Below are 26,377 nucleotides of genomic sequence, written 5' to 3' on the forward strand. Positions count from 1 at the left end.
ATTCCTCAAAGCTTGGTGGCCACACCTTCCTTTGTGAAAGCTGTTTAGAAATAGATTAGTTTGCTATATAGGATTTGGGCATAATGCTTCTATTTTTTGTTCCAGGTCTTTGTCCAGCATCTTGTTGAGCTTTGTTATGTGATCCTGTACCCTCCTAAATAGCACATACACTGTATATAAAATTTCATTGTGAGTAGACATGGGTTTTGTTCCAGGATGTAAATTAGAACTGTGAGTGTTTAGCCTATGAATATATTTAATGATGGTTGAAAATTAAATTGTACAGTTAGAATATATAAAAGCAAAACATTCTAGCCAGTTAGAAATACCAAGGCTTAAGTGAGTGGATATAGAGTTTAGAGAACCATCAGACTTCTTGAAAAGCTTACAAGGCAGGTAGAGACTAGTGCATCCCAAGGTGCCAAGGTGGCAGTGTAGGAAGTAATTACTTTATTTTATTAAAATGGTCTAGCCCCACCAAAAGTGCTTACCTTGACATCTTCAATTTTATCATTTTTAGGGTCGTTCCCCCCCCCTTTTTTTACTTCAGTATAGAATCTGTGATTCATCCTTCTGACCTTTAAGAAAGGGAAGGCGGGGAGGAAATCTAAACAGTGCTGATACTTACTGTTAATAATAAGCAACCTTGATTGTGTTGGGAAATGGCTTTAATTATTTCTAAGCCAATTTGCATTCAACCACTCCTGTGCAGTTTGTTTCTGCAGTTTACTGGTCTACATCAGGAGAAGGAAAGAGGCTCGCCCTGAAGACTCATGGGCTGAGGGCAGCAAGCGGTAATCCAAAAACTCATAGGGAGGAACAAACAGCAACTCACTGCTGAAGACACTTTGAAAAAAGTACCATTGGTGATGGGTTGCTGTTTAGAATCAGGAGACATTTTCAGGGCTGCAGTATCATTCTGTCTATCAAGGAAATAAAATTGTTCTACTAGATTGCAGAAACAAGGTACACAGGAAAGTCAGGAAAGTACAACCTCATTCAGGGAAGGCTCTTGCCCACCTCCCAACACGAGAACCTGAGACACGTAACATCTCTGTCTTTTAAGGATTCATCTTCAGTTTATTGGCCCACATCCGTCCCATCACTGCCTCTAAGCACTGATCTCACACCTCAACTGTCTCTCCAGAGTCAGATGGAACAGAATGATAGAGGTGGATGTCATCTGCATATTGATGACATTTGACTCCAAATCTCCTGGTGACAGCTTCCAGAGACTTCGTATGAATGTTAAATAGCATGGGTGACAAGATCATCCTGTGGGGATACCACAAGATAATTTCCATGGTGCTGAACAGAAACCTCCCATGACTACTTTATGGAAGTGGCCCTGGAAGTATAGGAGCGGAACCACTGAACAGTGCTTGAAAAAAATCTAAAATGCATTTTTCAAGCCTAAATGCTGTGGGAAGGTATTTGTCTCTGTATCTATATGGAGTGACCACACCCACTTTTGCCTTGGCCACACCCATCACTGGCATGTGGTGCCCAGAAGGTTGACAAAGACAAAACTTTGCCATCAGGCCAGAACAGTTTCCCAACCCTTGGACTTAGGGAAATATACACTTGCTTTTTCTGCCATGATTTTCAAACCTTTGGTTTTAGCATTGAAGGGGTCAATCAACAGCACACAAAGCTGTCATATGAATGAGTGTTTCTTCTAATGATGATATTTCATTCAGCTTTGACTGTTACAAATGCTACACTCTTTTACCATCTATTTTTCTTCTTAATGGAATCTAGATGGTGAGCTTCTAATGCTGTGGTATGCCATTTACTGTTACATTGAAAATGCCTAGTGCATTTGGGAGGAAATGAAAATGTAGTAGCAGAATAGGTAGAGAGGAAGTTCCCTTTTTTTTTGGCAGATCCTAGACATCCAAGAATTGAATTTTATTTTTCAGGAGAAAATGCTTCTAACATTCTCCAATTTATACTCCAGCTTGCAACATCACTGAAGATTTTATTCCCTCTTTAGAACCAATCTTTAATTATATGTTTGTGAGGATTAAAAATAAATAAATCTGAGGGGTTTTTTGTATCTGCACAATAAAAGAAAAATAAATAAACACCCCTGAACTCTGTGGATATGTTGATCTGTTCAAACACAAGTGTTTGAAATGGCCTGGCCTGAACTCATATAATTTCCAACTAATTTTGGGTTTGGTCAGTAAGAGCAGATGGATAAGAACAAATGCATTTATCATATAAATATGTAGTAAGTTAGATACAATTTATTCCCCAACTATGCAGACAGGTTGGCTTGCCAGTCCTTTGAATATTAATACCAGTTGTTTCCTGTTCATATTCTCCACTCTGTGATACAAAACAATTATATAATGGGTAAAATTTGGCAATCTCTGCTTTTTTTTAAAGCAACCTTTCCCCCCCTCCTCCCCCCTCCTCTACGTACCTCTTTCTGTCTAGTTTCTCTGAAGGTTACCAAGGAGGAGGCCAATAATAAGAAAAAAGGGGAAAGGAGCTTAAAAAAAATGCTGTGGAAAAGAAAATTAAAAGAAAACTGGAATGAATGCTTCACTTGTTGGCTATTACCACAATTACCATACCTTAGAAAATATGCAAGGAATAGTTAATTATGACTAAATGAGCTCTTTTTAAAGTCCATGGCAGGCCCCAGGATCCAACTGTCAGTACTGTGAAACATATTGAATTGGAAGGCTGGTCTCCCTGTCAGCCAGTAGGATGGTCTGCCTGAATAAAACAGACAGTGAAAAGATATCTGGTTTAGAGTAGCCTCAGACAAGGGAAACACGTACAGCATTTGCATACTTTTCCTGCAAAGGGGTTTAATCCTAAGAAAGAAGGAGATTTCTGTATTGTCAGCCAGGGCTTTGTTCGGAATGAAGAGTAGAAGGAAATCTGATGAAGGGGTCTTTCTGAAAGCTTTGCTCTCAGCCTTGAGGTTGTCCTAGCAAAGTTATATATTTGCAGATTGTTTACATACTATTGTCTGCTTTAAGGTCTCCTATATTCAAAAGGCTCAAAGTATTCCCTTCTGCTTGCACAAAAACAGGGGTTTTGTATGGTAAAAATGACTTGCACTCCAAAGCTGAAACAAGTTCTTTTTTACTATGTATGCAAAACACCCTCATTCTCATCAGTCAAACTCAAACAACCCAAAATATTTGAAAGACTGGAAAAAGAAAGCAGAAACCACATCCTGTATCATATATCTGCTATAGAAGTCTATACTTAATATGTTTTATAGTTTGTAGCTTTTGGCAAAAATCGGCAAACTAAAATTAATCTCTCTGTGTGAGAAATGCATGTGAGAAAAACATTTTTTAAAGTTTAACTGCATTGCAACTAGAGTGCCTGGCTCCAAAATTTTAGCTGTGAAGACATTGTTCAGTTGCTTGCTGTGATTCTTAAATTAACGATACACTTTCAATATTTTGGATACCAGATTGGACAAATAACCCTTATTCTTCATATTATAATGAAATACAGTGGTGCCTCGCAAGACGAAATTAATTCGTTCCACAAGTTTTGTCTTGCGATTTTTTTCGTCTTTCGAAGCACAGTGTCGGGAAAGTTTTGGAAAAGCTTCAAAAATCACCAAAGTCTTTAAAAACCTCAAAAAAGGCTACCACACCGCATTCTATGAGTTGCTCCTTGAAGTCAAGTCGCAACTGTATTAACGGTGTTAAGAAAAAGGAAACAAACTTGCAAGACGTTTCCGTCTTGCGAAGCAAGCCCATAGCGAAAATCGTCTTGCGAAGCAGCTCAAAAAACAAAAAACCCTTTCGTCTAGCGAGTTTTTTGTCTTGCGAGGCATTCGTCTTGTGAGGTACCACTGTATAACTCAGATCCTTCCCCCACATGTACCACAAAAACTGCAAATAGTCTTAATGGTCTAAATTTTTATAGTCTGTGGCCCTCTCCATCAGATACTTTGTATTATCCTTGAATGAAGGCAATATTGCAAACAGTGAGACAAAAAAAAGGCTTGAAATGCAAGAGGTGTATGTATGTAGAGATACCTGTAAGCAAAGACTGTACTTCTTGCATATCATAAAATCATAGAATTTTAGAGTTGGAAGGGACCCCAAAGTCCATCTAGTCCAACCCCCTGCAATGCTTGAATCTCAACTAAAGCATCCATTATAAGTGATCATTCAATCTCTGCTTAAAAACCTCCAATAAAGGAAAGTCACCACCTTCCAAGGGAGGTCATTCCACAGTTCTTAGTGTCAGAAAGTTATTCCTGATGCTTAGTCAGAATTTCCTTTCTTGAATCCATTGGGTTTGGATTCTACCCTCTGGAGCAGGAAAAAACAAGCTTGCTCTATCTTTCCCATGTGACAGCCATTTGGATATTTGAAGATTGCTATTGTGCTTGGTTTCCAGACCCTTTATCACCTTGGCCACCCTCTCTGCCTATGTTCCAGCTTGTTAATATCCTTCTTAAATTGAACTGGACACAGTACTCTAGTTGTGGTCTGACCAAGGCAGAATAGAGCAGGGCTATTACTTCCCTTGAACTGGACACAAAGCACTCCCTCTCTCCATAAACTATACTGTAACTAAGATTTTAAAACTTGTTTGTTTGGTACTAGCGTTAAACACATTATTAAGCTGTTATCTAGTATTTATGTGGATTTATAATAAACATTTATATTTATGTAATAATGCTTAATACATAAGTCAGCGTAATAACAAATACAACATACATTTGGGGAGATGTTAAACATCTGTGTTTGTTTCCAGCAGCTAGTAAGTACATTTAATATAGATTAGTTTTTTTGCAGAGAGTAGTTAAAAAATATGGCTACAAACTGGTTGCTCCATTACGTGGATAAAATATATCGATTCAGTAGGGATCTTGTGTCAGGAAATAGGGTTCATAAATCTAATGAGAATGTCAATAAAAACCCAAATAATGTTTGATCTGTATTGCCTGAATTTTCAGAGGGGGTTCTACAAAATTGTTTTCTATATACCCCAGCAATAAAGAGAATGCCCTCTTGTAAATCAGCACATGCCTTTAAAGCTAGTATTCAGAAGACAGATACAAAATAGTTGGTTCTCAAGGGGGATGGGATGGCATGCCAAAATGACCCAACTTGAAACATCTGTTTTAATGGTTTGGAGAAAGCTTGTGGATGAAGTTATATTAAATGTTTGAAGAAGTAGTTAGACTAGCATCTATGGTTTGAATGATCCTTAAAAACTGTTGAGGTTTTCTTCATTATTTTTTTTGTGCAGGGCTAGAAACCTAGACATATTTACCTAGAATAAGTTCCATAGAATTCAGTGGGACTACCTTCTGAGTAGGCATGTATTGGATGGTGGTGTTAATCACTGTTTAGAAATTATCCCTTGCTAGATGAGATGAACTTTCCCCTCATCCCTAAGCACATTTTTACTGTGAGAAGCATGTCAGAATATGGGGGGACTAAATATACTTCTTTTGTTGCTGAGCTTGTCAAGCACACCACTGTGTTCTCTTTCCCACCAGGAAGGTCAAACCGCTGGGGGCCATTCTATTTTCTGACATGATCCCTACTGTCTGTCCATGCTGTCTGACAGATTGAAACAGTTGTCTGTGTCACTGTGCTTTCAATGCTTTCTAAATGCTTCATTTTCTATGAAAGAAGTAAAATATGTAAGCGACAAGAGGAGAAAATGGCAGAGGAGCCACAGCCTCTCCTATATTTTCCCATTTTTGTACTTAACCAGTCAAAACCTTACTTTTTCAGTGTCCAAGATGATGATAAATAGTTCACGTGCATTAGGTTGAGTCTTTTGAAAGATATGGTAATAAAACGATTAAATATGCAGTGTTTCAATAGTTAAAGTGAAATAGGGGGCTTCTTTTGTTCACTTACATTTCAGTTTTATATATTTTGATTTGAGGTATGTCTAAAGCCTGAAGAAATTAGTGCTGTGCTGAGCCTTGAATACTCTCTAGATAATTGAACTAATTAAATCTTTACCAACATTAACACAACTCCAGCATTCCTCGGACAGTGGTTAATTATTGCAGGAACATGGCAAGCTTCAGCTAAACAGATGAAAATAGAGTCCTGTGGAATGGTTATTGAGTTTATTCTTTATTCATCTTTTGATAAGGTTTAATTAAAACTGCCTCTCTCCATTGTGGTAAGAATGAATGTGCTTGTTTTCTTAGTGAAAGCCGAATTATTCCCTTCAACCATGGTTCAGCAATCAAAGCTGCTTCAAAGTTTTGGGTTATACTGTAGCTGTGGAGATATAATTGCTGAAACTCTCTATGAAGGCTTTATTCTTTCTTGTGTTTCTTTATTTTTATTTTTATTTAATTTACTTTCAAGAATTACAACATCCTTTTCCAGCTGCAGTTAAATTTTCCAAATGTTGATTATATATACATGGTGAAAGCTCAGAAAGGAGTAATTAAAAAACAAACATACAAAATATTTATTTAAGCTCTCCCCTGACAAAATAGTAAGAGGTCATTATTTTAAAATTGTAGTTGCAACTGGTATTTTTTTTTAACTTGGCATCATTTAAGCAAAAATCCTACACTTGTTCAGAAGCTAGACTTTAAGATAAAAAAAAATAATGACTGTGTTTTTAGTGGCAATGAAGGACAGGAATAGTGACTCTTTACATAGGCATACCAGGCAATGATTCATTTTAAAGCAAAAGTGCTAAAAGTATTGATGCCTTGCCAGTTTATAAGAAAAGCAAAACTCACTACCTCTCCAGATATGCAGCTCCATTTGCTACCCACAGATACACAACTTCATTTTTGAAAACTTATTTTATTGTGTGTTTTTCGAAAAACAGTACAATAAAGCTAATTAGATACCCAGAGGCTTTTTTCTAATGTAATTTTCTATTTTTGTAAAGATTGTTTTTCCTCCTGGATACCAAAAAAGACAAGCCCTTTGCTGTAATTATATTGAACACTTGCTAGAGAGGTTAAAAGCAACAAAAAAGGCTTTTATGGGTATGTTCGTAGCAAAAGGAAGAACAAAGAAACAGTGGGGTCACTCAGAGGAGAAGATGGTGAAATGCAAACTGGGACACAAAAAGGGCTGAACTCCTCAATGCCTTCTTTGCCTCAGTCTTCTCCGATAAAGAAAACAATGCCCGACCTGAAGAATTTGGAGCAAATGATTCAGCAGAGGAAACACAGCCCAGAATAACTAAGGAGATAGTACAAGAATACTTGGCTAGTTTAGATGTATTCAAGTCTCCAGGGCCAGATGAACTGCATCCAAGAGTATTAAAAGAACTGGCAGATGTGATCTCAGAACCACTGGCAGTCATCTTTGAGAATTCCTGGAGAACAGGTGAAGTCCCGGCAGACTGGAGGAGGGCAAATGTTGTCCCTATTTTCAAAAAGGGGAAAAGAGAGGACCCAAATAATTACCGCCCAGTCAGTCTGACATCAATACCAGGGAAGATTCTGGAGCAGATCATTAAGCAAACAGTCTGTGAGCACCTAGAAAGGAATGCTGTGATCCCCAATAGTCAGCATGGATTTCTGAAAAATAAGTCATGTCAGACTAACCTGATCTCGTTTTTTGACAGAATTACAAGCCTGGTAGATGAAGGGAACGCAATGGATGTAGCCTACCTTGATTTCAGCAAGGCATTTGACAAGGTGCCCCATGATATTCTTGTAAAGAAGCTGGTAAAATGCGGTCTTGACTATGCTACCACTCAGTGGATTTGTAACTGGCTGACTGACCGAACCCAAAGGGTGCTCATCAATGGGTCCTCTTCATCCTGGAGAAGAGTGACTAGTGGGGTGCCACACGGTTCTGTCTTGGGCCCGGTCTTATTCAACATCTTTATCAACGACTTGGATGATGGACTCAAGGGCATCCTGATCAAATTTGCAGATGACACCAAACTGGGAGGGGTGGCTAACACCCCAGAGGACAGGATCACACTTCAAAACGACCTTGACAGATTAGAGAACTGGGCAAAAACAAACAAGATGAATTTTAACAGGGAGAAATGTAAAGTATTGCACTTGGGCAAAAAAAATGAGAGGCACAAATACAAGATGGGTGACACCTGGCTTGAGAGCAGTACATGTGAAAAGGATCTAGGAGTCTTGGTTGACCACACACTTGACATGAGCCAACAGTGTGACGCGACAGCTAAAAAAGCCAATGCAATTCTGGGCTGCATCAATAGGAGTATAGCATCTAGATCAAGGGAAGTAATAGTGCCACTGTATTCTGCTCTGGTCAGACCTCACCTGGAGTACTGTGTCCAGTTCTGGGCACCACAGTTCAAGAAGGACACTGACAAACTGGAACGTGTCCAGAGTAGGGCAACCAAAATGGTCAAAGGCCTGGAAACGATGCCTTATGAGGAACGGCTCAGGGAGCTGGGCATGTTTAGCCTGGAGAAGAGGAGGTTAAGGGGTGATATGATAGCCATGTTCAAATATATCAAAGGATGTCACATAGAGGAGGGAGAAAGGTTGTTTTCTGCTGCTCCAGAGAAGCAGACACGGAGCAATGGATCCAAGCTAGAAGAAAGAAGATTCCACCTAAACATTAGGAAGAACTTCCTGACAGTAAGAGCTGTTCGACAGTGGAATTTGCTGCCAAGGAGTGTGGTGGAGTCTCCTTCTTTGGAGGTCTTTAAGCAGAGGCTTGACAACCATATGTCAGGAGTGCTCTGATGGTGTTTCCTGCTTGGCAGGGGGTTGGACTCGATGGCCCTTGTGGTCTCTTCCAATTCTATGATTCTATGATTCTATGAAAGCTATTATTAAGAAACTTACTATTCATGTCCTATTATGTCAAGATGATTTTTGATACCATGGGGGGAGGAACCATATTTCTACCTTAAAAGTGAGCAACAGAATGTGTAGATGTGCCCAACACCTGTAAGTGTGCAAGTAGTTGGTTATATGAACAGTTTGTGAATCACTGTCCATGCTAGGCTGTGGGAATCAGGCTAGAGTGAGTTAGGAGCCCAGACCTGAGAGTTAGGGCTGAAGAACAATTTGAAAAGATGGCAAACCAGAAGGCAGAACTGGTAGAATATGACAGGAGTTGGCATCAAGAAGCAGTCTGGATTGGGAGGCAAACCAAAAGGCAGGGCCAGTGGACAAGCCCAGAGTCATAAAGAACAAGGCAAGAAACAGAAGTCACACTAGAGTTTAGATAGGACTTGTTGCTTGACTAAATCACCACTGAGTCAGGAAATCCTCTTATATTCTGTCTTGCCCTTAGTAGCCAATGACCAGCCTGGGAAAGATCAGTCTGGAAAATTTGTCCCTGAGACGCTAGAGTGACACTGCTTTTCAGGAGTAGTTCCTGACAATCATACAGGTAGCCATTCCTTTGTGTGCTAACACTTCACCGGATCCTCCAAGCTGGAAGGCAAGAAGATGGGAAGTAATGCTTCTTCCTGACCCAATACTACCTTTCATGCCAGTGAGCATTCTGATAACCTGGTGTAGTGAATGCATCACCTATGATGGTTCTTGCCCTTTGGAAGTAGTTCTTCAGTATTCTGGCCCACACAAGCTCAAGTGATAGGACTATAGCATTATGTAAACTTCTAGGCACAGCATATTGGAGCTGTAATTTTGGTGCAGCAAATCTATATTCCTCTAGTGACTGACTGACTGACTATTCCTCTAGGCCTCCAAGCAGTGCGTAATGGCATTTGACTGCAGCCTTGGTCTAGTTATAAAAATTTAAATATCTGCTTCTAAACGTGTCAGGCAGCCTGATTGGAAGGTTGTCCCATCTCCAAGTCTTGTTTGTGATGTCTGAGCTTCAATGACCTATTTAGGTATGTGTGGTGTTACTGGTCCTGTGTAACCTTTTTAAGGTACACATAGGTTTTCCTAAAGGGGAAGATCATGTCTCTCACAGACTTGCATCAGGAGAAGGATGCGAGAGGGAGATAGGTTGAACACCCTCATGCTGCAGTTCTGATCTGGATCGGAGCCCTCACAACTTTCCTATAGTGCTATATTAGTTGATCATGAGCAGGTATCATGAGCAGCTTGTTACATTTCTATATTATGTGAAGCAAAATCACTGGAAAGAGAAAAGCCAAGTACAGTAAATAGAAATGTTCAGCTGGGGTAGAGGGGTTGATACTCTAATCAGTATTAGATACCCAGAGGCTTTTTTCTAATGTAATTTTCTATTTTTGTAAAGATTGTTTTTCCTCCTGGATACCAAAAAAGACAAGCCCTTTGCTGTAATTATATTGAACACTTAAACAGGGAGAAAAGAGCAGATGTAGCATTTTTTCTTGGTAAGTTCTCAGTAACCTTGCATCTTAAAGAAACCCTATTTTCTTATACTGGGGTGGGGAGGCTCTGTAGATGTATAGCTATCATAAAGAAGAAATATCCTTCCACCAGTTTTTATCCTTCTAATAGTACTGACACTAGCTCAGTTTGCGCATAATGCTAAGCCAGACCTTGACTTAGTGTAAGCATGTGGGTTCTGGAGAGGAAACCACAACTGCTTTGCTTCTTGTCTGGTCCTGCTGCTGCTGTGCTGCAGTGAGCTAAACCATGGTTTGGCTTGGCCCTGTCATCTGAAACAAGTCTGGCAAATCATGAACTGTAAGCCATGGTTTGGCTTAGCATTGCATGCGAACAGGGTCACTGGTTTCATTTGTCGTTTGTGTTGATTAATACCTGCTTGACTGATATGCCATCCTTGAGCAAAAACACTGCTGGACTGAAATTAAGAGGGAGAACTGCTGAACCATACAAGTATGTAGCTAATTCAATCAGAGAAGCATGAGAGAGGGTGAGAATGGCTAATTGTGTAGGACAGCTTTGTCATTATTTTTGCTCTGAAATGGTGGGAAGCAGCCTGGGTTTCTGATGCCATCTCTCTGGATTTGGCAACATTTGGCTTTAACCCAAAAGAGAAAATGGAGTGTATACGTTTCCAGCAGGGTCCTGTTGCTCTTGCACAGAATGGTTAACAGTGACATTAGTAGACAGAATGACCATTCCCCTAGTCTTCCTTTAAGCAGATCCTTTTAAATGTATTATTGGGTGGATGGCCCATTACTTTGGGGTGCTAACTACCTTCCCCCCCCCTTTGTTATATATACACTACATTGTTTTCACTGGAATTTCATTTCATCCCATTCCTTATTTTGTACTTATGTCCTGAATTAATTGTGTTGACCTTACCTAAAAGTGGCATGGCAGTTACAGCCCGGCATATCCATGCCGCCATCACCTAGCCTCTCCTTGCCAGGCTCCAACAGCCAACAGAAGACATAACAACTTCTCCCATTGGCTTTGGGAATTCAAATTGGCCCGTCTGCAAAATTGGCCAATTATAGGCAGGTGTGGAAGCAGGGATTCAGAAGGGTGGAGCTGATAGGGACTCCTAAAGGAGTCCTCACTGAAGGAGTCTTCACTGAGGTCCCCTCACCTGGCTTAAAGCAGACCCACCTCCTCGCCCTGCACCACAGTTGCCTTTTCGATCTCCCTCCATTCCTTAACTCATGGTTGCATCATTTCATTTGTGTGTGATATCTTGTTTGACTTTGCTATGGGTTGCTTCGGTATCAGTATTCAGTATATCACCCTCTGTTGGAAACAGCATAATACCAGGTAGATGTTTTCTGAAACTGAACCATATATATGTTTGTGTAGTGATTTTTAAATACTAAAAAGGGTCCAAGCAAGTAAATTTATAGTATATTTCAACATTGAATCCCCCCATCAAATTTACTTCAGAATTCAAGCTTATTAGGGCCCTAAGAAATATTGTTGCATAGTTGCTACAAAAAGAATGTGAAATTGGGACATGGAGCATGTGGTGTTCTTGATCATGTTAGGGCCTGTCTGCTTCATTTGCAAGCACAGCAGTTTAAAATATGTCTGTCGTAAAGCTCAGTTCTTCTCTCAAATGTAGCCTTGCATGCATCTAAGGGTTCTCCCTGCCCCCCCATGCAGTCCTTGCATGAATGTAGGTTAAGTCTGACCACCTATGCTGGATGTATATTACTATGAACATGGTTGCTATAGGCACTTGCTCCTTGAAACTCGGGACAGGCTGCATATTTCTCATGCAAGTAGCCAATATCTATGAATAAAATTAATCTATCCCACTTCACAACATATTTTTTCTTTTGAACTCCCAAACCTGGAATGCTCTGCTGCACACCAAGCAATAGACTATGCCTTTCAGATATTGTCTGTGAATTATCCCACCTCAAACTTTAGTGTTACTTCTCTGCAGAATTTGAATGTTGATGCATGTTCATAGAGGTGTTTGTGTTAAGAAGCAAGAACCTCAAGGTCTATGGCTGAGTCTTGCTCTGTGAGCTGCCTGTGTCTGTTTCTCCTGCACAGCCTTGTACATACACAGAAAGGAATGAGATTTGTAACATTAGTCCCTGCAATTGGCAGGCAGCATGGATCACCTGGACTGCCCAGAGCTGATATAAATACAGGTAAGGGATTTCTGCCCTTATCTGTTTAACAGACCAGTGCCCTCTGCCTGCTGTACTTCAGATTCATGCAAAAATCCCTTGCGCCTGCATCAAACCTTGGGACCCTAGAGCTGGAGAACATAACTATCAATAGGTTTGCATTTGGGTGTGACTTCCCATGATCCTGGAATGGCCCGATTCTTTGGACTTTTAAAAACATATATTAATTTACAAAAGCACTGTTAGCTTGCCCTTTCTGACAAGCTAGTTGCCTCCTCTTCAGTTGGTGTTTCAGCTACTAATACAAAAAGCCATCCACTGGGGGCTACCAATTGCATCTAGAGCATTGAGGGAGACGAGCGATGTTATCCCATTTTTTTCCTGCCCATATCCTCTCTTGCCACTCTTTGCAGCAGATATTGATTTACTTCTAAAACTGATTTACTTCTAAAACACCCTTCATCAGTAGAGATCCCAAAGTAGTCACAAGCTTAAAAAAACAAAACAGTAAAATAGTGTTTCAAACAGCAGCAATTCACAATAAGCCTGAGATCTTAGCAAATTTTAGTCCAGTAGTGGCCATCCATCTTTACTGGGGAAGGAAGATGGCATCAGAGGCAACCTTCAGTGGGAAATCAGTGCAGAGTTGGGTGGGGAGGTAGCTAATTGCAAGCATGTGCTTAAAAGAACATGTTTAATATAACATGTAGTTTGACCTTCTGAAGTTTACCCAGTAATACATGTGTTCATAATAACATATTCAGATTTTAGGATGCTGAATACACTAGTAACTCATATGTAATTCTTCTCGACTGATTGTACAAGAATTAGAATGCTTCAAATACAGTGTTGAACAATAAGCCCTTTTACATCTTTAACCGCTTTCAAATGTATTTTTAATCCATTAACAAACTTCCTAATACAGCATTAAATCTACATCTTCAAATAGATTTTCCTGCCTTTCACAATCTTTTGTATTCATTTTATTCCATACCTTCCATTTTTGGTTCCTTTCCTTGACCTTAGCATACAAATGTGTAATGGGAGAAAAAATGATTGACTCGCAGAACAGGGGTCTGCAGTGTAGTGATTTCATGCTCAGTTGTTGGCTAACAAGCTGCCATAGTTTCATTTAGTGAAGCCCAGTTGCAAAAGATGAAGGATTGTGTAAGGCCCAGCTGCCAAGGTTACAGAACAGACTGCTTAAAGGACTTCAAGGTTCCAAGTGTGAGGGGAATTGTCTCTGCCCAGCAGGTATGGAATAGATTTAGACAGAGTCTGTTGTGCACAAGATGCTGACTGGCCTAAGCAATTCATAAATCCCCACCAAAATTACAACATTCTCCTCCCATTTCGCTGTGTACATACTTAACCCTTGCACAGCTGTTCTGGAATAGCTTGTCTTTCAAAATAGGCATGAAATATAAAAAAGCTGCTTCTACATACTTTGTGGTAATAGGTTGAGGTAATGATCCATGATAGAACCTGGCGTAACCAAATGCATGCATGTACTACTCTACTGATATAGCTTTATACAGTGGTGCCTCGCAAGACGAAATTAATTCGTTCTGCGAGTTTTTTCGTCTTGCAAAGCACGGTTTCAATTTTTTCAAAAAAATCTTCAAAAACCTCAAAAAAGGCTACCACACCGCGTGCTATGAGTTGCTCCCCGAAGTCAAGTCGCAACTGCACCTCTTCAAGCAATGCACCCTGTATTACTGTAACGGTTTTAAGAAAAAGGAAACAAACTTGCAAGACGTTTCTGTCTTGCGAAGCAAGTCCATAGGGAAATTCGTCTCGCGAAGCAACTCAAAAAACGAAAAACTCTTTCGTCTTGCGAGTTTTTCGTCTTGAGAGGCATTCGTCTTGCGAGGTACCACTGTATTTGAAAAGAAAAAGGCATTCCTTTTAATTACCCAAATAGCTTGATAGTCAAGGGCTTCTCAAACTTTCTAAGCCCCAGGCTTGCTTGACAGGGCTAAACATTTCTGAGGCCCATGAATCATAATATGGTGGTGGAGGGGTAGAGCCAGTAATATATATAGGAGGAAATTGGCGTAATCAGTTGCTAATTACTGATATCCTTTTATATTGACAGTTAATAATTCTTGGGAAATTGTTAGATTCATTGCTAAATTTCATTGTGGCAGGGAATTCCATAGTTCAGCTTTTCTCAGGCTGAATACAGACATGCTCTCTGGAGGTATTGTGACTCAGCCTTCCCATTTTAGGCAAAATTTGCTGATTCGGAACATATCTCTCAGCCTCAGACCTGCTACCAGGTTTCAAATTTCCAGTGTTTCCAGCCTTTCTTTGTATTCTTTAGTCTTCTTTCCTCTACCACCACCTCTTTAAAAGCACATGGTGTTTTCAGCTGAAAAATCCATATCTGGGAAGATTTCAGTTAGTTATCTGCTTTTGTCATTTAAATCCAAGAGAAATATTGTTTATTTAAAATGTTTGAAAGGATTTCACAAACTTAAATCATCCATCCTTCCAATTCCTGAATTATATACTGTAATATAACTGGATGATGCAACTGGCATCTACTATTAAATTAAACATAGAGGATAGTTGAAGTAATAGGCTATTTCTATCTGTGTCAAAAAAGGTGTCATAGTGGTTAATTAAGTTGTTTTGCAGTTTTTAGCTTCAAGGTTTCTCTATGCATTTCATTAGCACTTATTATTACTTCATATACAGATCTGTCTTTAAGTAATATAGACTAAATTGTACAGTCTTTTCATATACCGTATTGGCCTGAATACAGTGGTACCTCGGGTTAAGAACTTAATTTGGTCCGTTCTTAACCTGAGGTACCACTTTAGCTAATGGGGCCTCCTGCCACCGCCGCGCAATTTCTGTTTTCATCCTGAAGCAAAGTTCTTAACCCAAGGTACTATTTCTGGGTTAGCGGAGTCTGTAACTTGAAGTGTCTGTAACCCGAGGTACCACTGTATAGGCCTCATTTTTTCCCCAAATTCCGACCATGAAAAGTGACCTTACAAAAATTGGTTTTTACGATATCTCTGCTGAAACAGACATACGGTAAAACGGAACAGGTGTGAGTGCCTGCGGAATTTTTAGAGAGCGGCTTATATTCAGGTATTGTCTTTTTTTCTTTCCCCCTCTTGAATTCTAAAGATGTGGCTTATATTCGGGCCAATACGGTAATCTTTCTCCTGCTGTGCATTAAATTCATCATAGCTGATACATTTTCCTTAATTTTGTGGAACTAGGTAACATTTTTGCTTTTATTCTGTTGTTGCCTTATAATTCCTATTCATAAGGAATTCCTGTTGTCTTCTCACTTTCCACTTCAAAATTTACTTTAGAATCATATCACTGCATTTACTAAAAAGGAAGACAGCAATATGAGGTAATAGTAATCAATGCATTCTTTCCCACAAAAATGCACTCCTTAAGGAATTATATGGTGCTTTTTATTTACTTCTTAAATTTTTCTTTCATGCTTTACATTTGTATAAGTTTACTGCATCCTAGATACTTGAGAAGTCAGCCTACTGCTCTGTTCCTTTACTGATTGCCCCGCCCCTTTTATAAGCTGCTGTGGCAACATTTCTTATCAAAGGACCTTGATGCTTGAATGTATGAAATCCCAGCTGTAGAGTTTGATACACTGAAGTAACTTCCACTTGACCAAATTCATCCTATATTTAACTCTATGGGTACAAACCTTTCTATAGGGCGTAAGTTGATTCAAGACCACAATGAGAGATAGCTGCTGATCACATTCTTCCAAATCTCAAATTTCAATCAATACTTAGAAATATTTAAAATGGGATAGTTCCTTCTCCTGGTCGTTAGATGAACAATTTGCAAATGACCCCCAGGGAAGTGATGTTCCACAATTTCCATATCATCCCTGTAGCAGAAGGCAAAACGTTGAGAGAACTGCTAAGCAAGCCCTGTGACATTAGAAGAAAACCCCAACAAAACACTCAAGCAACTTCTGTCCCCCAGCCAGGTTCCTCTGTCTTAAAATAAGAGGGCACTGAGTTACCTAACTTGGGAAGACTGTTTTCCTTCTAGTTTTACCTCAGAAATACATTCCCCTAGCATAAGGTATGTACCTCAATTCTGATGATAAAACTTTGTTCTGTACTCTAAAAAAGTAGTGAGCTAATTCCATTTTCAATGGGAGTTGACTTACAAGTGAGAAATGTGTTTGAAACTAAGGTATGAACTGGAAGTTCTAGAAAGCACCTTTCCTTACTGTCCGTATGCAAGTTGTCACTTGTCTGTATGCAAGAGGTTCCAATAATCAAGGCTGTTCCTTCCTGATAGTATTAAAAACCGGAAAACTCAAATTTCTCTTTGCCTACCCCTGAACTAAAGCATTGAAAACTTAAACTATGCTTATTATAGCATATATTTATCAATAGATTGCAAAGCAAATCTGCACTGAGAGTATAATGTGAATTGTTTTGAGATCATAATTATCGCAGGCCCCAGCATTTCTCTCTAACTTATCACACTGTCTTATCTCAAGTAATTCAGATCCTTGGAGACTCCTTTCTTCAAAGCTTTGGAGACGACTTTAGTGGGGTTAGATTGGTGAAAATGGACAGGTTTCAAAACTAAACTACATACCTCTGCTGTTACAGTTTTCTGTAATCCTTTTGGACACTAGCAGCTATAAAGCATGGGCCATGGGTGTTTCATTCTTTAGAAAGCCACGTGTCTCCCAATTCAGTCACTAAATTAAACTTTTCTGCTGACTTGTGTTTATTTAAACAGCTTTGATTAAGTAATTATACTAGTTTGGCTGTCATGGTTTCATTGGTCTCCTATAGCCCCTGGAGGGGGAAGGCAGAAAAAGACTGTTTATGGTCAGCTGGTGGTCTTGTCCAGAGCTGCTTGTACCTGCCTAACGTCAAGTACTATATTTATTAATTGAACTCTAACCTTTTCTTACCCTGAACTTTCATTATGAGCCCTTTCTTGAATGTTTTTTGCCTGTTTGCTTTAAAATATTTGTTTGTTTAAATATTTGTTATTCTCTTTACCCAAGTATTCAAAGGTGGCTTGAAGCTGCAGATTTAGAAAACGTCAGCAAACAATAAAATATATAATAGAAAGCATTAAAATAAAGGCAACAAACAAAAAACAGAATGGCAGGAATTAAAACAGAACTATAATAGCCACTAAGTATGTCTGATAAACACATAATTGATCCATAAATCCTTCAGTTTTACACATGTGAAGGTTCTGTAAACCAAAACTGATTCTGAGATATTGCTACTGCACTATCTCAATGCACAATATGTCAAATCTTTTGGATTTAAGCTGGTCTGGTCAGTACAGTGGTGCCTCGCAAGACGAAATTAATCCGTTCCGCGAGAGTCTTCGTCTAGCGGTTTTTTCGTCTTGCGAAGCAACCCTATTAGCGGCTTAACGGATTAGCGTTATTAGCGGTTTAGCAGCTATTAAAGGCTTAAAGGCTTAGGGGATTAGCTGCTAAAAGGCTATTAAAGGCTATTAAAGGCTTAGCAGATTAGATAAAGGGGGGGGAAAGCGAAAAAAAAATCTCAAGACTCGCAAGACATTTTCGTCTTGCGAAGCAAGCCCATAGGGAAATTCGTCCTGCGAAGCAACTCAAAAACGGAAAACCCTTTCGTCTAGCGGGTTTTCCGTCTTGCGAGGCATTCGTCTTGCGGGGCACCACTGTACTTCTATATGGGTGATCATGTGGGAACCCTATGTATGCTGTCTTTGAGTTTCGTTGTAGAAGGAAGGTGTGGTATTAATTAAATACGAATGCATTGCTTTGTGTAGATTTTCAAAAACATTATTAAATATGACTTAAGAAGATAAATGCCAAATCTCTTCCATTTGTCTTCATTACTTTTGCAGGTTGAATACAAACCTGCAAATAGAAGGAATCTTTGGATACAAAATCTGTATATAGATGGCATCTTCCACTTAACAGCAAATCTGTTTAACGTTTTCTTAGATCATGGGTGGATAACAGTTTTCAGCATGGGGCTGTACTCCTTTTTGGCCAAACTTTCAAGGACCACATGCCAGCTTTGTGTGAGGTCAGAGGTCAAAGTGAACCAGCCAATTAATATAATTTTTGCTTTTGTACAGTAGGCAAGCTTTCACACACACTAACAAACCCCTCTGTAGCCTCCATCCTGATGAGCAAGAGGCATTATCAGAATTCAAGGCAAAGATACTCAGGGATGGGATGTAGCCTAGGGAGAATTCCAAGAGTCATATAGAGAGACCTGGAGGGCTGCATCTGGTCCCCAGGTTTGATGCCCCCCACCCCTTCCCTAGAGCATTCCTCAAAAGTAAGAAGCTTTCCCACTTGTGCAAAAGCCTGTTGTACAAGCAGAAATATGAGAACCGTGATAGAGGACCTATTGTAGCACTGCATAACCTCTTGCAGAAGTTATTGACACAATCATTTATTAAACAATGCAAGCAACTCCCCCCCCCCCAAAAAAAACAACTTACCGTACTTATGGCTCAGTGCATCTTTTTAAAAGGCATTCACTACACTAAAAACCCAGAAGTCCTACACTTCTCAGTAGAATTTGTGAGACTCAAGGAATATGAAACCATAGTTTGTTTACCTGAAGCTAGCTAATGATCCTCTTTTGATATTTCTAAATTACTTACATTTGGGGCACAGTCTTTATGGAAGACAAACAGAATGGGGCCAATGAACACAAATTCTTAGATACCTAAAGGAGTCAAGTCTTTAAAAAAAAAGAAAAGGGGAAAAAAGACGGAACTTTTCTAGTCTCAAAACCACCTAGTGATCCGAGGTTGGTGGTCTCAAAACAAAACAAAACATTTTTGAGGAAACAGATACCAACCTGCCATAGATATACATAGAGTGAAGATGTTTTAGTTTAAAAGAACAGCAGCTGAGAAACAGTTATTTGATCCCTGCTGTTTGAGGGACAAAAGAAGAGCGTTTTTGCGATCACTCATCAGTGATCCCTGTGCAGCTTGATTCCAACAGCCGCAACAAAACCACAGATGTTATAACAACATTGCAGTAGGTGGTATTATGTTGCATAGTATGCATAGTAGTATCAGACAGATGTATTGTTCTGTTGCTTCCAGAACTATTGCCCAAGTTTGCTGCAACAGTTCAGCTAGTCTGTACATAATTTGTAAATTATGTGCCTGAGTCACCTACTCTATTTATCTGAAGTAGTGCCATAACTTGCAAGTTGTGTGTGTGCTTCACACAAACAGAAGTATGAAAACTTCCATAGGGCCCTTCTGTCAGAACTATTATAGAAGGTTGCATTATAGTGATTGTGTGTTTGTGAGAGACAGACAAAGACAGAGGACAGGATTCTACTACCTGTGTTTTGTTCAGATGTTGTGTGCACAAAATAAAAATAAGTACTCATGTCTAATGTGCAGACCAGTTACATACACACATTAACAGACCTTTTAGGGTCGTCCCCCCCAGAAAAATCAACTTTGAAATATTATGATTTGGAGTTAGGAAGAAGCACTTAACCCTTCCCTGCCTTCTGCTTCTCTGTTCCCAATTGCCCTATCCTCAAACCACCTTTTTTTACCTGTGGGTTTCAAATGCATGTTAACAGTTCTTTTTGGAAAAATTAAATAACAACACATTAAGCACTGCTTTGAAGCAAATCCATAGAACACAAATCATGTATGTATTGATTTATAGGTTTGCTGCATACAAAGCACCTGGTTTTTCTGTGACATTTTTCTCTTTCTTCCTCATAATCCCTCATACGAAGAATTATTTGATGTTGTTAGCACTTAACCTAGACTTTTTTATGAAATCGGTTGCTCAGTCAGCATGCCTGCCACCTATGTCCACACAGCCAACATATCTTTACAATATCTAGGTCCTTCTATCTGAAGGATTGTATGAAATTTTATGTTAAACGGTGGTCTGCTATCCACACATCCATTTTATTTTCTTTGAACATGGACCACAGTTAAGTGTATTGTACAACTAGGCAGCTTGATATCACTTTGATAGACACAAAGTGACCTTATATGTGCACTCCTGTGTACTCTAATCTGTGGTCTCCCATCTCCCACTCGACAGGAATTCTGAGATGTTGATGGAACCCTCCGTTTCAACAGAGCAGCTGTGCTGACCTTTAACCTTTCACACTGGTTCTGACAGCTGCCTGCCATGTGTAGAGGAAACCTCACAGACGAACATTTCTGTCCTGAAGTAAAGATTTTTAGATAAACATGCAAGCACTACTATGGATACTACTTTTAAAAATAAATAAGCTACTGAATATATAACAGCAGGATACGTTGTAGACTCTTAAAAAATATATACACACTATTGCTATCTCGTTTTCCTGAAGAACTTTTAAATAACGAAAATTATCATAAACTTAAAACTGCACACCAAATGTAACCAATCTGAAATTTATAAATTTTATTAAATGAAGTTAATTGGGCGCCGCAAATATAGGCTTATGGCATTACTGGCATATATGTCGGTGAGGTGATTCAGACACTTCTAAAGCAACTGAACTTGTGTGCAGTTTTTAAATTTTAATCCAAATAATACAACCTTTTCCCAGTTGTTGTTTTTTTTTGGGGGGGGATTAAAACACAACTTTAACCAAAAAGAAAACTGCTTTAAAAACCTTTGTTATGTGTTAAAACATGGTGACTTGAATGTCAGGTTCATCTTGCTCTTATTGAGAGTCCAGTGTTATGTGCTAATGTTTTCCTGCTGAGCTACTATTGCCTTTTTGCGCAGCTATCGTGGTATTAATATAATATACCTTCCCCATTTGTGTAGAGGTCACTATTCTGTTGCCCACTCACATTACGTCTGCTCAGATATTAACTGCTTGAGGTTTTTTTATCTCAATAAATATTCAATAGTACCTCAACAACATGAGGTACTGTTTTTTCTAAAATGAATGAATGAATGAATAAAAATACAGTAGAAGACTTTTTTTATTCATTTGTTTCTTAGCAGGAGAAGAAAGTCTCCTGGTTAAAATCACATTCTATTCAAATTCTTACCTTACCTTACAAAATAGTTGCCTCTTTTTTCTATTGGACAGTTTGACAGACTGTAATTTAGTGCTGTTAATTTTTTTGTCCATGTGTTTCCAAAAATAAAAAAAATTGGGTGGGGGGGGACCTCTCTCTCTGTGTAGGGTGTTAAGTGTTCATGTCCTTAATTAAGGCAAATGGATAATATATTTTCTACCTCTGTCCAGCTGGCAATTCTGTTAAATTGGCACATGAGTGCCTCTTTAGTTGAGTAGTGAAAACGTTTCCACCATTATAAGCCTTAAAATTCTATACTTTATAATAATGGCATCTCATGAGCTATCAACATGAAACCTGACATTACACGATCGACCTGATGAGGTCTACAAAATTTCAAACTGATCCAATGAAAATTGTTGGATTTACAGTAAGTTTAAAAGTGCTGAAATCTACACTTTTATTGGTTTAAAATTTTGGTTTGATGAAGTTCTGAGCAGCAATTCAAAGGTTATTAAGGTTTACCTGCCCCATTAAAGTCAAAGGTAGCAATTACTGGTAAAATAACTGTCAAAATACCATGGCACATGTGCATTTTACATTTTGGAGCAGAAATTTGCCTGGACTTCAGTGTCTGCACAGTGAGCCACCTAATGAATGCTATGTGCAGTTTGGCACAGTGGTTGGACAAACTTATTGGGCTCAATAGCATGTACAATTTGTGATGTTGCATAGCATCTTTACTGATCACAGGATACATTTCTTAAGGCATCTAGGGAGATTAAATTTGGAACTATTTAAAATGCAAGCATTAATGTTTTTCAATACCTGGTTAGACATTCAAGTCATTTAAGATGATACTGTGAAATACGCCACAGGGCCCACTTTCCAATACAGTGTCAAGAGACTGCATTTTCTATGTTTGTTCGATTTTAATAGTAGATGGGGTAATGATTTCATTAAGTTAGATAGTAGTGCAAGTTATACAGGAGGCTTGTTGACAAGGCTCTTGGGGTTATATCCCCCGTTGCAAACATATACTTTGCCTTCTAGAGCCTTCTTACATTGCTAGCAGCCTAACAATACACATATAGAAACTGTTTCTAAAAATGCTTCCCTTAGTACTGAAATAGGGTGTCATTTTTAAGCTTAAACTGTTACACAATTTCAAAGCAGACTTAAAGAAAAAATAATTACAATACACTGCAGAAATGTCCAGTTTGTTGTATATCAGAATGAACTACATTCCCATGCCTGTCACAGATATAACTGCTGGATGTCATTTTAACAGCACGGCTCCATTCCGCCCCCCACTCCACCCCCAGCAGATTTCCATGTAGCCTTTTAATCTGTCTCTTGTCTTTGGGTGTTTACACTTGATGCATTTAACCCAATGTTGTAGATATTCTACATATAAGGGCTTTAGGACTTGCTCAAGGGATTAACTAGCATTCTAGTGTCCTTCCTTTATCCACTTCAGTTCCTACATTCTTTTGCATCTGATACATGTTTTGACCAGATCATATTTCTCAAAATATTTAAGCCCACAGAAAGCAATTGACATAAAGAACTAAATTCTTCCATATACTTTTCTAGGCTTATTGGTTTACATTATACATTGGATTTCACAATTGAAATTTAATGTATGATTCAAAACAAATCACAATCCTTTCCGTACCAGGCAGCTCACACTGGTCAATTCTTCCTCACCTTGGCTGGTTCTCATCTTGTTAGCCAACCATGTGTCTCATTGGAGACTTCTGACCCTCTTGTGTTTTTCCAACACTTTGAAATTTCTTGATACTATCTTGTTTTGACTAAATGTTGTTTTTGCTATGTTGTTACTAAAGACACTTCTTCATCCTAAACATGTTTACTATTTCTTACTTTCAGCTGTTCACAAATGGTTATGCTTCCTCTATCTTAACTCATACCAACTGTGTCATCATCTATGTTTATATAATTTCATGTTCTTAGTTTACCTCATTAGCTTACCCAAAGGCCTCACACTAACCCTTTCCCATAGCTAGTATTTTTTCAAGTATCATTTCTATGGAGTTCCTATCAAAGTAGGTTTCTTTCTTCAAGTTTCCCCCCAATAACATGCATATGATGTATCACAAGTTAACAGCATTAGGCTGCATAGCAAGGATCTGTCATGTTGTTCTTGTTTCCCCTCAGCTCCTGGGAAAAGGAGTATGGGTTTTACAGAGCGATAGCTATCTTTAGCAAGTAGTTTAATGCAGCTCTCACAAAACAACAAATGTGGTTTGCTGTCCAAAGTTGGTAGCTGCTCGTGGCATGGGAGCAAGGAGCTATGTGTACATCTCTGAAAGTGAGGTTGACTAAGGATTGGGAAGCCACATCCTCCACTTGAAAGGCTTTGCAATAAGAATTTCCTGATCTCTTTCGTTTTCTCTAGCATTTGTGTAGATGGGCAAAGATTTTCTAGCTCCATGTAGTATATGGATAATTGTGAAGTGTATTATATACCTATTATATAAGCTTATGTTTTGGTTCCATTGACAGTGAATATCTCTAAAGTTAAGCGTGAGAGGTTTTCATTCCATTTAATAGTGTGTGTATAGTTAGTGGCTCCAGTACTTTAAGGAATTTGATTTACCGTAATTATTTTAATTGCAATGAGCTATCCTATAAAACAATACAGTAACAAGTGAACATAAAAAGTGGGTCATAAAAGTAATCTCTTCCCCCCACCCACAAGAAGTATTTTGTGCTGTAGGAACCGACATATTGCATTCCTTTATGGTTGTTTTTTTTTTAAATAAAATCTTCTCCCAACTCAGTATTACAGTCTTATTGAAAATGTATTGCTGGTCTTAGAAGAATTCTTTCTTTTGGATAGAAAATAGAAGAAAATGATTATTTTTGGCTCCTATTTGGTATTACCTTTTTCAATCCAAAAATATTTCAGTAAAGTGCAAAAAAGGCTACCTGGGCTGTGGACAAATATTGATAATAAACAACAATTAGGGTTTTCTTGTTTGAAAATAACTCTTGATTATGACATTCCCAGCTACGCTGGTTCTCTTAGATTTTCCTTCAACTTATCCTTAAGTCCTGTACTGTGTTCATTTGCCATGTTAAAAGTTGGAAAAGCCTGTCTGTAAACAATTCCATGAAGCCCTCCAGTCACTCTAATAGATAATATCCAGAGTTATATACAGTATTAGTTTCCATTGATCATTTGCAGCAAAAGTATAGTTGTACATATAATTTAAGGACTTTTCAGTGCCAGTGTAAGTGCTGTCATATGGTGGCCATCCTGGGACTGCACCACTTAATAATTCAGTTTTTTAGCTTGCAGTGCTAAAATCTTCCCTGTCCATGTAGCATTCCAGACCTAGCCTGCTTCTTGATGTTCTGTTTGTGTTTAGGGAGGCCTCTTTTTATGGGAGAGCAAGCATTCAAACTTGCAGTTCACTCATCTGCATTCTGAAGGTGTAAAATGCCAGGAGGGCTGTCTCATATGCTTTTTGTAGATCAAGTCTTTGGATAGAAGAACACTTTCTTAAGGGCCTTTCTGCACCTGTATTTTAAAGAACTACCCAAGTTTTTTCATCATCGTATATTTGCCATTCATAATATAGTACTTTTGAGAAAACATGGGTTTTCAGAATGATCCATCTGAATTGTGCTCAATGACCTATCTTCCTCCTGCCTGGAGCTATGGGGTTGTGATGTGGATGGTACAGATGCAAAAGGCGTTTGTACCCACTTCACCCAACTGAGCAGTCACTTTTTTCCCCTTTTCACTCACAGTTGCACAAAAAAGTTCATAGCTATGATAAATAGCCCTAAAAATGCAGTTAGGATGCAGATCCCCAACCGTAACCTCTGTGAGAAGCATGAAGAATCTAGGTACTAATCATGGAGGAGTAATTAAGAAAATGTAGGCATAGACCAAATTTGAAAAAATGCCACATACTATTGAAGAAATACTGTATTAATGCCCTGTTGATAATTACCATTTTTATTATTGAGGCAAGTGCAGGCAGGAGTAAATAACTAGGATTAATAGATTTTATTTCTTTAAGCTTCGGTGCATGTAATTCACTTGGGTATTTTAATAATAGAACAACAGGTAAAGCATACACTGAAATGCATTACATTCAGCACTAAGGTGGAAAATAATTGATTATGCAAAGTAGGCCTAGGTCCATGTAAAAGTTTAGGGATTTTACTTATCAAATGCATGCTGGTGTCTCAATCTTTTGGCACTTTTTAGTAACTAGAGCATGTCAAAATGTAATAATTGTTTGCTTTTTATTTTAGTACTTTCCCCCTACTTCTAAAATATATTACCTCTGCAACTTTTGAGCTATTTCTCCAAACTAAATATCCCGTGTAATTTCAAAACTAGAGTTCCTCATTTTTTTCTAGGAAAAGGTCTGTAATGCCCCGGCTGTTTAAAAAAATCTTAGTGGAACACAAAACCCACAAACCACTTTAATTGCCATTTATATAAGGCTGCACATGAAAATATCCAGGAAGGAATCTATTATACCTTTTCATTTCTCCTCTGTTAATGAAATGTGCCTTGATTCAGAACATGCTCACATATACTCCTCTCTAAAACATGACCACTTGCAAATCTACCTAAGCAGCTTTCCTAGCAGAGGTGTAGTGGGGGGCAGTGGGGCCATGGCCTCAGGCACACATTTTTGAGGGGGCACAATCAGGTGCCCCAATGACAGGCATGAAGCCCTGGCAGCTGAGGCGTGGCAGCAAGTGCTTTTTAGTGGGCAGGTGGATGGACGCAGTGGCTGAGGAGCCTGTTGGAGGCAGGTTCCATTCACCCTCCATGCGGACTTCACGTGTGCCTCCATCCCAGCTGCCCAGTCCACCAGGGGGGCACAACATTTGCCCCAACCCACGCTATACCGCTATTTCCTTGGAAATAATGGGTTTTCATTAGGAAAATATTATA

At 38.9% G+C, this 26,377-nt stretch overlaps 1 protein-coding gene and 1 long non-coding RNA gene across 8 annotated transcripts in view; one reads left to right on the plus strand and one right to left on the minus strand.

Moving 5' to 3' along the window:
- Positions 1-26,377, plus strand: part of CDK14 (cyclin dependent kinase 14) — a 217,314-nt gene that overhangs the window by 181,933 nt on the left and 9,004 nt on the right. Inside the window, exon 15 of one of the 5 annotated variants that reach the window (XM_080975366.1) lies at positions 20,507-20,704. The exons of the other annotated variants lie outside the window; for them this stretch is intronic. The gene's annotated coding sequence lies outside the window, so the exon portion shown is untranslated. Of the gene's footprint in view, positions 1-20,506; positions 20,705-26,377 lie in introns of those variants that run through there. 5 annotated transcript variants of the gene reach the window in all.
- Positions 11,159-26,377, minus strand: part of LOC308459755 — a 239,035-nt gene continuing 223,816 nt past the window's right edge. For all 3 annotated transcript variants that reach the window (XR_013978305.1, XR_013978306.1, XR_013978307.1), the window contains 2 exons: positions 14,304-16,312; positions 11,159-13,954 (listed from right to left, as the gene is read on the minus strand). This is a non-coding gene — a long non-coding RNA (uncharacterized lncRNA). The remainder of the gene's footprint in view (positions 13,955-14,303; positions 16,313-26,377) is intronic.

The sequence above is a fragment of the Podarcis pityusensis genome, assembly GCF_964106645.2.
Source record: "Podarcis pityusensis genome assembly, chromosome: 12".
Taxonomy (NCBI): Eukaryota; Metazoa; Chordata; class Lepidosauria; order Squamata; family Lacertidae; genus Podarcis; species Podarcis pityusensis.